Below are 11,143 nucleotides of genomic sequence, written 5' to 3'. Positions count from 1 at the left end.
ACAATATATATATATATATAACTATGACAGATTTGATCTGATGTTACCAAACAAGGTGGAAGGGTTAGTGATTAGCCAAAGGATTTGAACTACTGTTTTTGAGAACTACAAGTAAAGGGTCAAGGTCGCATAGCAAGGTCAACATATGTTTCTGTCCGATTTAGAGACAACTTGGTGGAGGGTTCAGGGTAAACTAAATAAGAAAGGGATTCGATATGAGAACGACCACCCTGAGCTCAAGGTAAGAGGATAAGGTCAGAGTCTCACATGCGTGTCATACAGTGTACTTGTATTTACTTGATGGTTACCAGCGTCAACTGTGCTACCTACTCTGGTTCATTTTTCACGATCTATGTGTTCTTCTCTTGGCTCGTTTGCCTCTCTCCTATTTAGAACCTTCTCACCGTGGAGAAGATATATCCACCGTGCCTGATATCTGGTCTGAGATGAGGTCCAACACTACCACTGTGCAACGTTTCGTTTTCCTAGATTTAAAATATGGTTTGGTTAAGGAAAACACACACACACACACACACACACACACACACACACACACACACACACACACACACATATATATATATATATATATATATATATATATATCCATCCATCATCCAATCCTACGTTGCCCCATGAGGAGCGTTGGAGCCCGGGGCTAGGCAGTTGGTCCTGACATTTAAGATGAGAGTGACCAACATCACTCATCCCTGAGTGGCATTACGTGAGCAATAGACCCCAACCACCCCTTGGATATAAGCCTACAGCGGCTCAATCCGATTGGAGCACAATAATTACCCACTAAACCACCAGGCGCCAAAATGTGGTTATATGGTTACCACCCAGCGTAGTAAATGGTTTCCTGGCGTACAGGAAACCATTTGGCTTGTCACTTAGTGTAGAGTCACCCACAGGCAGAAAGACGAGGAAGGAAGGAAAGACAGAAGAGGGAGTGTAAAGTCACCCGTAGGCAGAAAGACGAGGAAAGACTGAAGTGTATATATATATATATATATATATATATATATATATATATATATATATATATATATATATATATATATATATATATATTGTATATAAAGAGCGAGTATCTCCCTCTGGCCGTCTGATATTTCACTGGAACTATTTCTCTTGATAATTCCTACGTTCCCTTGGCTCATCATTTCATCACTCTCCCTCTCCTCCTCCTCCTCCTCCTCGCGACGTCTCGGAATAATCACGCTCATATTTGTTTTAAAAAATGATGGATTATTGGCGTCCAAGACATCTCGCTCGGATGACAAAACCGGTGACGTTTTCTTCAGACTGTCACTGATTGCAATCCCTTACACTAGTGTTTACTTAAGCGACTTTTTACATGGCATACGAAAAAATATTCAAGAAAGGGACTAAAACTATTATCCAATCGCTACACAAGTGAGGAGTGATCCAGGCGTGAGGATTGGTAGTCACTGTGTTGTTCAGAGCCACAAACAAAACTATTATTTTCCAAATGTTTTTCAGTTTTCAAAAAGGCGACGTAGCAGAAGCTCTTCCTTTGAGGGGCTGACGGCTTTGATCACGACAGTGGCAGCTAGCAAACTGGCTCACTTTCTTGTTTACACACACCAAAATCAGGATTTTATATATATATATATATATATATATATATATATATATATATATATATATATATATATATATATATATATATATATATAATGTCATACTGGTGGCTCAGTAGTTATCACATTCAGCTATCCATCAAGAATAAAACAAGAAGAGTTCTAGGGATAAAGGGGTTAAGTTCAGTAGACCTTGTAAATACGAAGGCTGCAGGTAATCAGAGAAGCGACCCAAACTCATCCACTTCTTAACCCCACACTTCGCTAACGTCATTTTTCATACAGTTTTCATACTGCTTCGAAGTGGTACAGAATTTGTGCATCAGATATTATCCAGTAAGGCTGACTGTGTAGAAAACATGTGCTAAGAACTGCTGGATATTCACGGCATTAATAGATCGGTAAAATATCATGTGACTGACGGCTGAAGGATCACACAATTGTTACCATGAAACAGGATGCAAAAACCCACACTGGCAGACGAAAAAAGATGTATTCCAAACAGTTTCGGCGACAGCTGTCGCCCTTTTCAGTGGATCTACAGACCAACAGTGATACATACAAATGCTAAGATGCTGCTTACATGCTGGGTGAGGACAGAGCAGAGGGAGAGTCTGGTTATGTCACATCAGGTGTGGTTGGGAAAAGGTGTCCTCACCCAGCATGTAAGCAGCTTCTCAGCATTTGTATGTACCACTCTTGGTCTGTAGATCCACTGAAGAGGGCGACAGCTGTCGCCGAAACTGTTTGGAATACATCTTTTTTCGTCTGCCAGTGTGGGTTTTTGTATCCTGTATCATGTGACTGAGTAAACAAGGAGGGGTTATGGAAGATCTTACGTGTTCATGGTGTGGAGAGAGAACTACTGATTTCTGTAAATAGTAACTACTCGCATGACCGTAGTGAAGCATGTGTAAGAATAAATCGATGCTTTAAAGAGAGAGAGAGAGAGAGAGAGAGAGAGAGAGAGAGAGAGAGAGTTTAAATTTAGTACTGGAGTGAGGTAAGGATGCGTGAAGCCCCACGGCTTTTCAGTTTGTACGAATGAAGTCCTGAAAGATGTCTAAGAAAGAGTTCCGGAGACGGAGATGAAGCTGATGAAGAATGGTCAGAAATAAAATATGTATTTCAGCTCTTATGTATACACACGACACTGCAGATTACTAATACCATCACAACCACTACCACCACCACCACCACCACCACCACCAAGCCTGCTACCACAGTTTCCACCATTTCAGTCGGCACAAACAACACTGTTACCATCGCCACCACAACAGCATCCACCACCATCGCCTGTACCACATCCACCACTACAGTCATCACCAAAACCACCATCACCACCACCCGTGTGAAACAACCAACACTACTAACTCATTTTCGCGTGACATCGAACATAAATTCCAGTTCATTACTAGCGGAATTACCGACATTACTCAAGCCAGCAAAGCCGCAACAGAAAAAAAAAATGCAGCTCCAGCATGAAAAGCATTAACCTATATATGCCCGTAATCTCTGTCTGTCTGTCTGTCTGTCTGTGTCTGTCTCTGTCTCTCTCTCTGTCTCTCTCTCTCTCTCTCTCTCCTAGAAACTAATATCCTATAAGGCAACATCGGTCCACGTAATAATTTTGGATCTTATTGACATTTAATTTAGGTACAGGTATATTATTTCAGGCCGCTGAACGATCAGAAAAATCAAGTTACGAATCTTACATCCACACTGTCTGATTTAAAAAAAATTCGATATAGCGCCGAGAAATGACTGGAGAACATGAAGAGCACGTTGGTCAATCTTAGCCAAGGATTTCCTGTGATCCGCGTCTTTGGCTTCTGTAATGTCGCAGTCCCGTGAGGGTTTAACAGACAGTCCTTAACAAACCACTGAAGGACGAAAGCCAAGGGTGTCCATGTTTAGGGGTAGCATGAAAAACCATGGGAAGACATTTGTACTTCCGGATATTGTATGTAATGGTTACCCTAAGCATCGTCAGATTATTTTATGTCTTCAGTGCTGACGCGGGTTGAAACAGTCCATTGTAAGCAAAGAAAATCAAAGGAGAAATGGAATACTAGATTCACCTTCACCTCCATCCTTTGCTGTAGGGGGTGAGAGGCGGCTTGAAACTTAAAAGGTGAAGATACAGTACTTCCACTTGAGTACAAACTAGCCGTATTTAATTTCATGCGTCGCTGCCTATGATTCGGCCTCTTTAGCAGTAGGCTTAACCTCAGACTGATTGTTTTTTTTAAGATTTATAGTTGCTCGATAAACACACACACACACACACACACACACACACACACACACACACACTCATTAAAGAGATGTTTGCTAGATCCTTATGAAAGCAAGAGAAACTTATAATTTCACTAAAAAACAAACATTACGCATTTCAACTTAAATATGCCATGGAAGTCAAATGAAACTATATTCCTACATAGCAGCCAAAATTAGCGGGTGTGTCTGTGGGTTGGCCTGGGTGTGTATGTAGTTTATGGTGTACAGGCTGAGCAAGAATGTCTGCATCACACCATTACGGCACTGCTGCTGGTTGTCCTCTCAAACATGTGTGTGTGTGTGTGTGTGTGTGTGTGTGTGTGTGTGTGTGTGTGTGTGTGTCTGTATTTTGTTGAACGCACAAGGTTACGCAATCCAAACATCATAAGTCTGGTTGATAAAGCGGAGCATTTATGTGTGTATGTGAATTAAAAGGGTAATGTCTATACACTTGTTACATAACCTTGGTGTGTGTGTGTGTGTGTGTGTGTGTGTGTGTGTGTGTGTGTGTGTGTGTGTGTGTGTGTGTGTGTGTGTGTGTGTGTGTGTGTGTGTGTTGAAAGAGAGAGAGAGAGAGAGGTAGTCTGGTCACAGGAAACGCTTGGAGAAAATTGGAATAACAGTATGGTGTTGTGGTCGACTGTGGCAGTTGCGGTAAGGGTCGTGTACCGCGGGCCGGTCGTTTTCAATCCAGAAAAGATGACTGAACTTCTTTCTTTTATTCAGTACGTTATCATGGGCGTGGGCTGAATACTTACTGTTAACTGTGCTAGCAAAGGGAATCTAGCCATGGGTCCCTACGCCTTACAAGGGTCCATTACTGATACCACTGCGAAAATCACGCGACGAGTCAAAAGCACATCTAAACTTTGATTTTTCTATGATCATTAATTACAGTAAGAGAGCCTTATTGTTGACAGCGCCTCAAAAAATTCATTTCCTCCATCTTTCTCCCCACCACTCAGGATCATTCAATATTCTGTACATTTTTAAACCCAACTTTCATGCAACTCCGCCGAAAACTTCTTCTGATAGCTTAAAAAAGGTGAGAGAGAGAGAGAGAGAGAGAGAGAGAGAATCTTCTTAAGCATGCCTCCTCTTTACAGCCTGAACATAAGACTCATGCTCAGTCACACTGCTGTAATTTGTCACCCCGTCCTGCCATCAGTCACCCCGTCCTGCCATCAGTCACTCCATCCTGCCATCAGTCACCCCGTCCTGCCATTAGTCACCCCGTCCTGCCATCAGTCACTCCATCCTGCCATCAGTCATTCCATCCTGCCATCAGCCACCCCGTCCTGCCATCAGTCACCCCGTCCTGCCATCAGTCACTCCATCCTGCCATCAGTCACCCCGTCCTGCCATCAGTCACCCCGTCCTGCCATCAGTCACCCCGTCCTGCCATCAGTCACTCCATCCTGCCATCAGTCATTCCATCCTGCCATCAGCCACTCCATCCTGCCATCAGTCACCCCGTTCTGCCACCACCAACACTATGCTATCAGTAGTCACCCTGTCCCTTCACATATATCCCATTTACATATTAATACTCACCCACGTACAGGTACCACGGCTTGCATGTCAACTCACACCAGTAAAGTGGGGTAGAATGAAACTGAGAACCATCACCCATTTCATCCATTTCTTACAAAGGCATTATGATGAGCAGCTGTTTCAGAGATTTATGTGGACATTCACCAACACTCAGTTCGTATTTTCCCTTCCACAAATTTCTTTTTCAGCTCCTCTTTAACTAATTAGGGGACTCAATGCGGCATACAACTTAAAAGCCCCCGGGAAAGTAAATCAACGTTCACCTCACCTAATTTGATAAAGTACTCAATAGAATAGTAGTGAGAAAGCACTGAGAGTTCCCCCCCGCCCTTTGCAGTTGCACTCAGAGCAGAATAAGCAATGATTCTTCAAAGCAGCTATACTAACCTATATAATTATCATAATCACCAGGAGGTTTACAGGAAGAGGACTCTTGCCGGGATTGAAGGCAGTGTCTACGATCGAACTCTCATGAGGTGACTGGATGTTTTTCTGTCATGAAAAATGATGTAAAGAGAGCAGGTTGATCCTTACCCTACATACATTATATTGGAACAGGGTAAATTAGCCTCGAATCTCAAGTGCAATAACTGATTACAATTATAATTGGCACATTCTAATATTAATAACAATTACGGCCCTTATTTTACTCAAGCTAAATTTTTTTTTTCCTCTCTCTCTCTCTTTCTCTAAACAATTACGGCCCTTATTTTACTGAAGCTAAAAACCTCTCTCTCTCTCTTTATATATATATATATATATATATACACGCACGTCTTATCTCCTCTCCCCCTCTGTCTCTCACCAGTTTCACAAAAGCAGCCAAGCACAAGGAGCCGTTTCATTCCAGCCAGCCATCATCAAGCAATTCCTGCACGTAAAAAAAATGTAGTCGGGCTGCAGGATGGTTCCATCAGGAGAAGACTGTTTGGACCAGAGCTAAAAAAAAAAAAAAAAAAAAAAAAAAAAAAAAAAATCGAGGAAAGAGAATGAGAGGACGGCCTTCATTCCCTCTCGTTCATTCAGGAGATTGCGTGACATTAGCGGCTGCCTGACGAGGAGAAAGCAATCTCTACCCGAGGCTTTTTTTTTTTTTTTTAAGGTATTTGTTCCTTTACCACCTCTCTAGTTTTATTTCCCCCATGCGACTCCCACTTCTCGCAACATCACTGCACTTCCTTACAGTCCTCTTTTCGCTTGCTGCTTAACATGTCTATCTCGTACCCATTGTTCCTTACGCAGTCGGTGTAGCCTCTCATAGCTTATTTGCATTATTTAGTTCTTTGTCCACGTTTTCCAACTGTGTCTGCCATAGCCCTTGTTTCCCTCTACTGTTATTCACTGTACCTAACTGTTTCAGTATAAAAATTAATTCGAATACTGTGTGACAGGAAAAATCTTACACAGATCAAGGAAGAAATATCTATATCAAAATGTCAGAAGCGTGCAAGTTATATTTTAGCCAACCTGCCAGCCACTACCCCCCGACTTGCATTAGCTGAGACATACAGCAACGAAGTTATCACGTCTGCTCATCCCAGCTCACACCACAATCTTCCCCTCCCCCTCCCCTTCTCTCTCCCCAATTCTTCTTCCCCTTCCCATATCTTTCCTTTTCCCCATCTACTTTCCGGTCCCCTCCCATTTCACCTACCCTTCCCTCTTTCCTTCCCTTTGCTCTTCCTCTCTTCCCTTGCCCTTCGTTTTTCACTTCCTCTTCCCCTCCCTTTTCCCTGTCCCCTTCTCCTTCTCCCTCACTTCATTTTTCCCTCCCTTCCGCTTCTTCGTATTCTTGTATTTACACTTCCCCTCCCCTTTCCTTCCCTTCCTTTATCCTCTCTCTATCCCTTCGCTTCCCCTGCCCTTCCCCTTCCTCTTCCTCCTCCCCTTAATTAACCTTCCCGTCTCACCCGCCCCGAGTGTTATCCCTGGTGTCACCCGTCACCCTCCCTCATTTACTGGTGTCACCCGTCACCCTCCCTCATTTACATAAATTGCTCTGAGACTCACAGCTTGCTGAGATAAGCCCAACAGAATGGTGAAGAGAAATTTGCTTAGCTGAATTAATACAGAGAATCACCATGAAGGGAACTGCTATATTTAAATTATACGAAGTTAAGTGGTTAAGCGAATCAGTTTTACTTCATTCTAAACATAAATTAAGCAACCCCTTCCCTTAGGTCGTGCAGTTCATCTAACCACCAATGATACGAACCTTACACTGTCGCACGTAACCAGCTAGGCACGTAATACCACACCGCCATGCTACGGAATTAGGCTAATACAAGAAAGAACATTTTTATCAAATGTAGATGAGAAATTTGGATGGGTACTGCAAATAATATTTAGATCATTATACGTTATTACAGTAACACACCCGACCATTGATCTTTCTATATGAAGTGAAGACTTCCCAAAGCAAATACACACACACACACACACACACACACACACACACACACACACACACACACACACTTTGTACATAGAACGGGCCAAATTTTGAATGTGACATCCGTAGATTTCTAGAAAACATCGAATCTTAGCGAAGGGTGGGCAGATATGAGGTTAGGTTAGATTAGTTAGGGATGGGTTTTGTTGGATTTGGTCATTTTAGGTTGGGCTGTGTTCATTTAGATTAGATATAGCCGGATTAGGTCAGACTGGGTTAGAATACGTAGGTTTAGATGTGTTTAGGTTGGGTTATATTACAGTAAGTTAGGTAAGGGTGGGTAACGTTGGGTTGGATTTGGTAATTTAAGGACTGGCTGGGTTTGGTTACGCTAGGTATTGTTATTTTAAGCGAGACTGGGTGAGATTAAGCCGGAATAGATATGGTTAGGCTACGTTAGGTGAGGTGAGGTTGGATTAATTTAGATTAGGCACAAGCAGGTTAGGTGAGAGTATGTGAGGTTAAATATTATTAGACTGGACTGGGTGAGGCTAAGTTAGATTAGGTTGGGTTAATTTACATTGGATTAGGTCATTCTAGGTTAGGCAGAGTTCGATATGACCAAGTATGGAAAGCTTAGTTGAGCCTGGGTTAAATTAGGTCGATTTAGATTTGGTTGGGTTGGGTTGTATACCACAGCGCAACTTGAGGTACACTTAGCATGACAGGGGAGAGCTCATCTCCCCTAAGCAATAGCACGACCTGTGTGTGTGTGTGTGTGTGTGATATGCCAAACTCATAGGTACTGCAAAAGCTCCCATTTAGCCATACACAAACGAATAAGCCGTAAAAAAAATTCCCAACATCCATGAATCTAATTTCGACTTTGGTCATGCCTGCCCAAATCCGAGGTCACAGAACCACTTGTTGCAAATCGCGCCTCACCCAGTATACACCCAACTTCCCTCCTCTGTCTATCAGTATCTGTGCTGGTGTATATCTATCTATCTATTTCCTGTCATGTAAAATAGTGCCTGCGATTTTTGTCAGTCTCCCACCTTTAATTAGGTATTTTGGAGGACGGTACCCTAGCTTCTGTGATCCCATGTAGTTCGTTTTATATGGGATCAAATATTAACGTGATTGCATTCTCATAGGCACGTTAGTTATATTTATTTGTCTAAAAAATAATTACACAGAAGAGCTGATACATACTTCTTTTGGCGACAAGGGCATGCTATACTCTCCCTCTCTCTCTCTCTCTCCATCAGACTGAATATCCCCCTCTCCCCCATAGTGAAGCAACTCAATCCCAACTTGCTTAACATGCTCAATGGAGGGAAGATGGGGGACTCAGAGAATGTGTGTGTGTGTGTGTGTGTGTGTGTGTGTGTGTGTGTGTGTGTGTGTGAGAGAGAGAGAGAGAGAGACGGACAGACAGACAGACAGAGACAGAGACGACAGAGAGAGAGCATTATTATGAAGGTAAGTAAAAGCAGAACTTGTGTGAATGTGAGGTCTTTTTTCTCTGTTCTCGTTTTCACTTCTATCACATCCTTCCATACTTTTCCCATTCTATCTTCCATACTCCTTATCCTCTTTCTTCTTTCCTTTTTCACTCCCAGCCCCACTTCCCTCTTCTTCTCATCTCCATCCTCTCATCCCCTCTTTTCTCAGACTTTTTCTCCTCTCCTCCTCCTTTCACCTCTCTCACCGAGCTAATCCTGTCCCTCTCATTTCCTCTAGTCAAGCTAATTTGCACCTCTCCCGCCTCCTTTCTCCAGGCTCCATTATCCCACTACCCTCTCAGGTACCCTCTCCATCTTCCTCTTCAACGCTCTCCTCCTCCTCCTCCTCCTCCTCTTCCCCTTCCTCCTCCTCTTCCTCCTCCTCCTCCTCCTCCTTGCTTTACTATTCTTATCCTTCAGCATGTAGAATTAGATCTCGTAGTCATAGTCTACTCTGTAACATGCAGCCTTGAAAGGACCAAAGGGCTGTTGCTATTTGCTTTCATTTGTATTCCTTTGTATTCCTCCTTCTCTTCCTCGCGAGGGACGGAGGGGGAGTCGAGGGAGGGTGGACGAGTCCAGGGAGAGAAAGAAGGAAGGAAAGGGGAGTAGTGGGAGGAAATGGGAGGCGAGGGAGATAAAGAATCAAGGAATGTAGGTGGAGTCGAGAGAGAGAGTGGGGAGGAACGTTTGGGGAGGGAGGGAGATTCGAAGGTTGAAGGGAGAGTTAAGAAAGGGAGAGATACTCAAGGGGAGGAGGGGGAGTCGAGTGGGGGGAGGGAGAGGAGTCTAAGGAGGGCGGGTGGGTACTGTGTGACGGGTGGAGGGGACAGAGGAGAAGGGACAACTCACACACAAAGGCGTATTGTCCTTCCACTTTGCAACCATTCTGTCCATTGGCCCTGTCCCTTACCACCCCCTTCATTAACTACGACACCGTTGCATTAGGCGTCAGGCTCTGATATACCATGTTGCTGTGGTCCATAACCTTTACGCAGCCTACAAATAATACCATAACCTGAAGCGATTTTCCCAATCAGCAAGTCAAATACACTGGAATCTTGCTAATTTAAATCGCTGCCAAGAGAGTGTAACAAAATTGCTGACTGGCGTTTATAAGCAAGTAATCACACAAATAGAGAGAGAGAGAGAGAGCCATGTACAGTACGGCCATTGGGCGTATGCTGGAGCGGGTTAATTGTGCGTGTGGTATTTAAACAAACATTTATGCAAGAGCTCAAAATATTCATAGCACCAGGAACAGTCGGCACTATTTTTCAGTCATTCCTTTCTTTTTTCCGCCACCCGGCCATGAATAGTGAAGGGAATTATGCAATAAAAATGGCGTAAGTACCTAAGATGAATAATGAAGCAAATGTGTGAACAATATCTACTGCAACTTACAAAAACAGTCACCTTTTGCACATAAACTTGGTGGAACTGTGAACACACACACACACACACACACGCACACACACACACACACACACACACATTGGGAATAAGGGCAAACCACATAGTTATGGTGAATAAAACAATATAAATATGGCACATCTATCACCTGTACAAGGAATTCTTGGTAACACAGCCAAGGGACAATAATACAGTACTGATATATAAAGATGTTCAAAATATGATTTCTTACAGACCGACAACTGTTATCACACTTTGTACATACACCTTTCAAATACACTGTGATAGTATCGAAAATCTCATCGAACAGAATCTTTTGATATAGGATGGAATATAATGATTCACTGGTATGGAAACTGCCTCATGTGGCGAAAAAGATAACGATGTAA

This window comes from Coenobita brevimanus, chromosome 24 (genome assembly GCF_032717465.1).
Source record: "Coenobita brevimanus isolate Jiangsu-jjx chromosome 24, ASM3271746v2, whole genome shotgun sequence".
Lineage (NCBI taxonomy): Eukaryota > Metazoa > Arthropoda > Malacostraca > Decapoda > Coenobitidae > Coenobita > Coenobita brevimanus.
Note: the sequence above shows the minus strand (reverse complement) of the source record.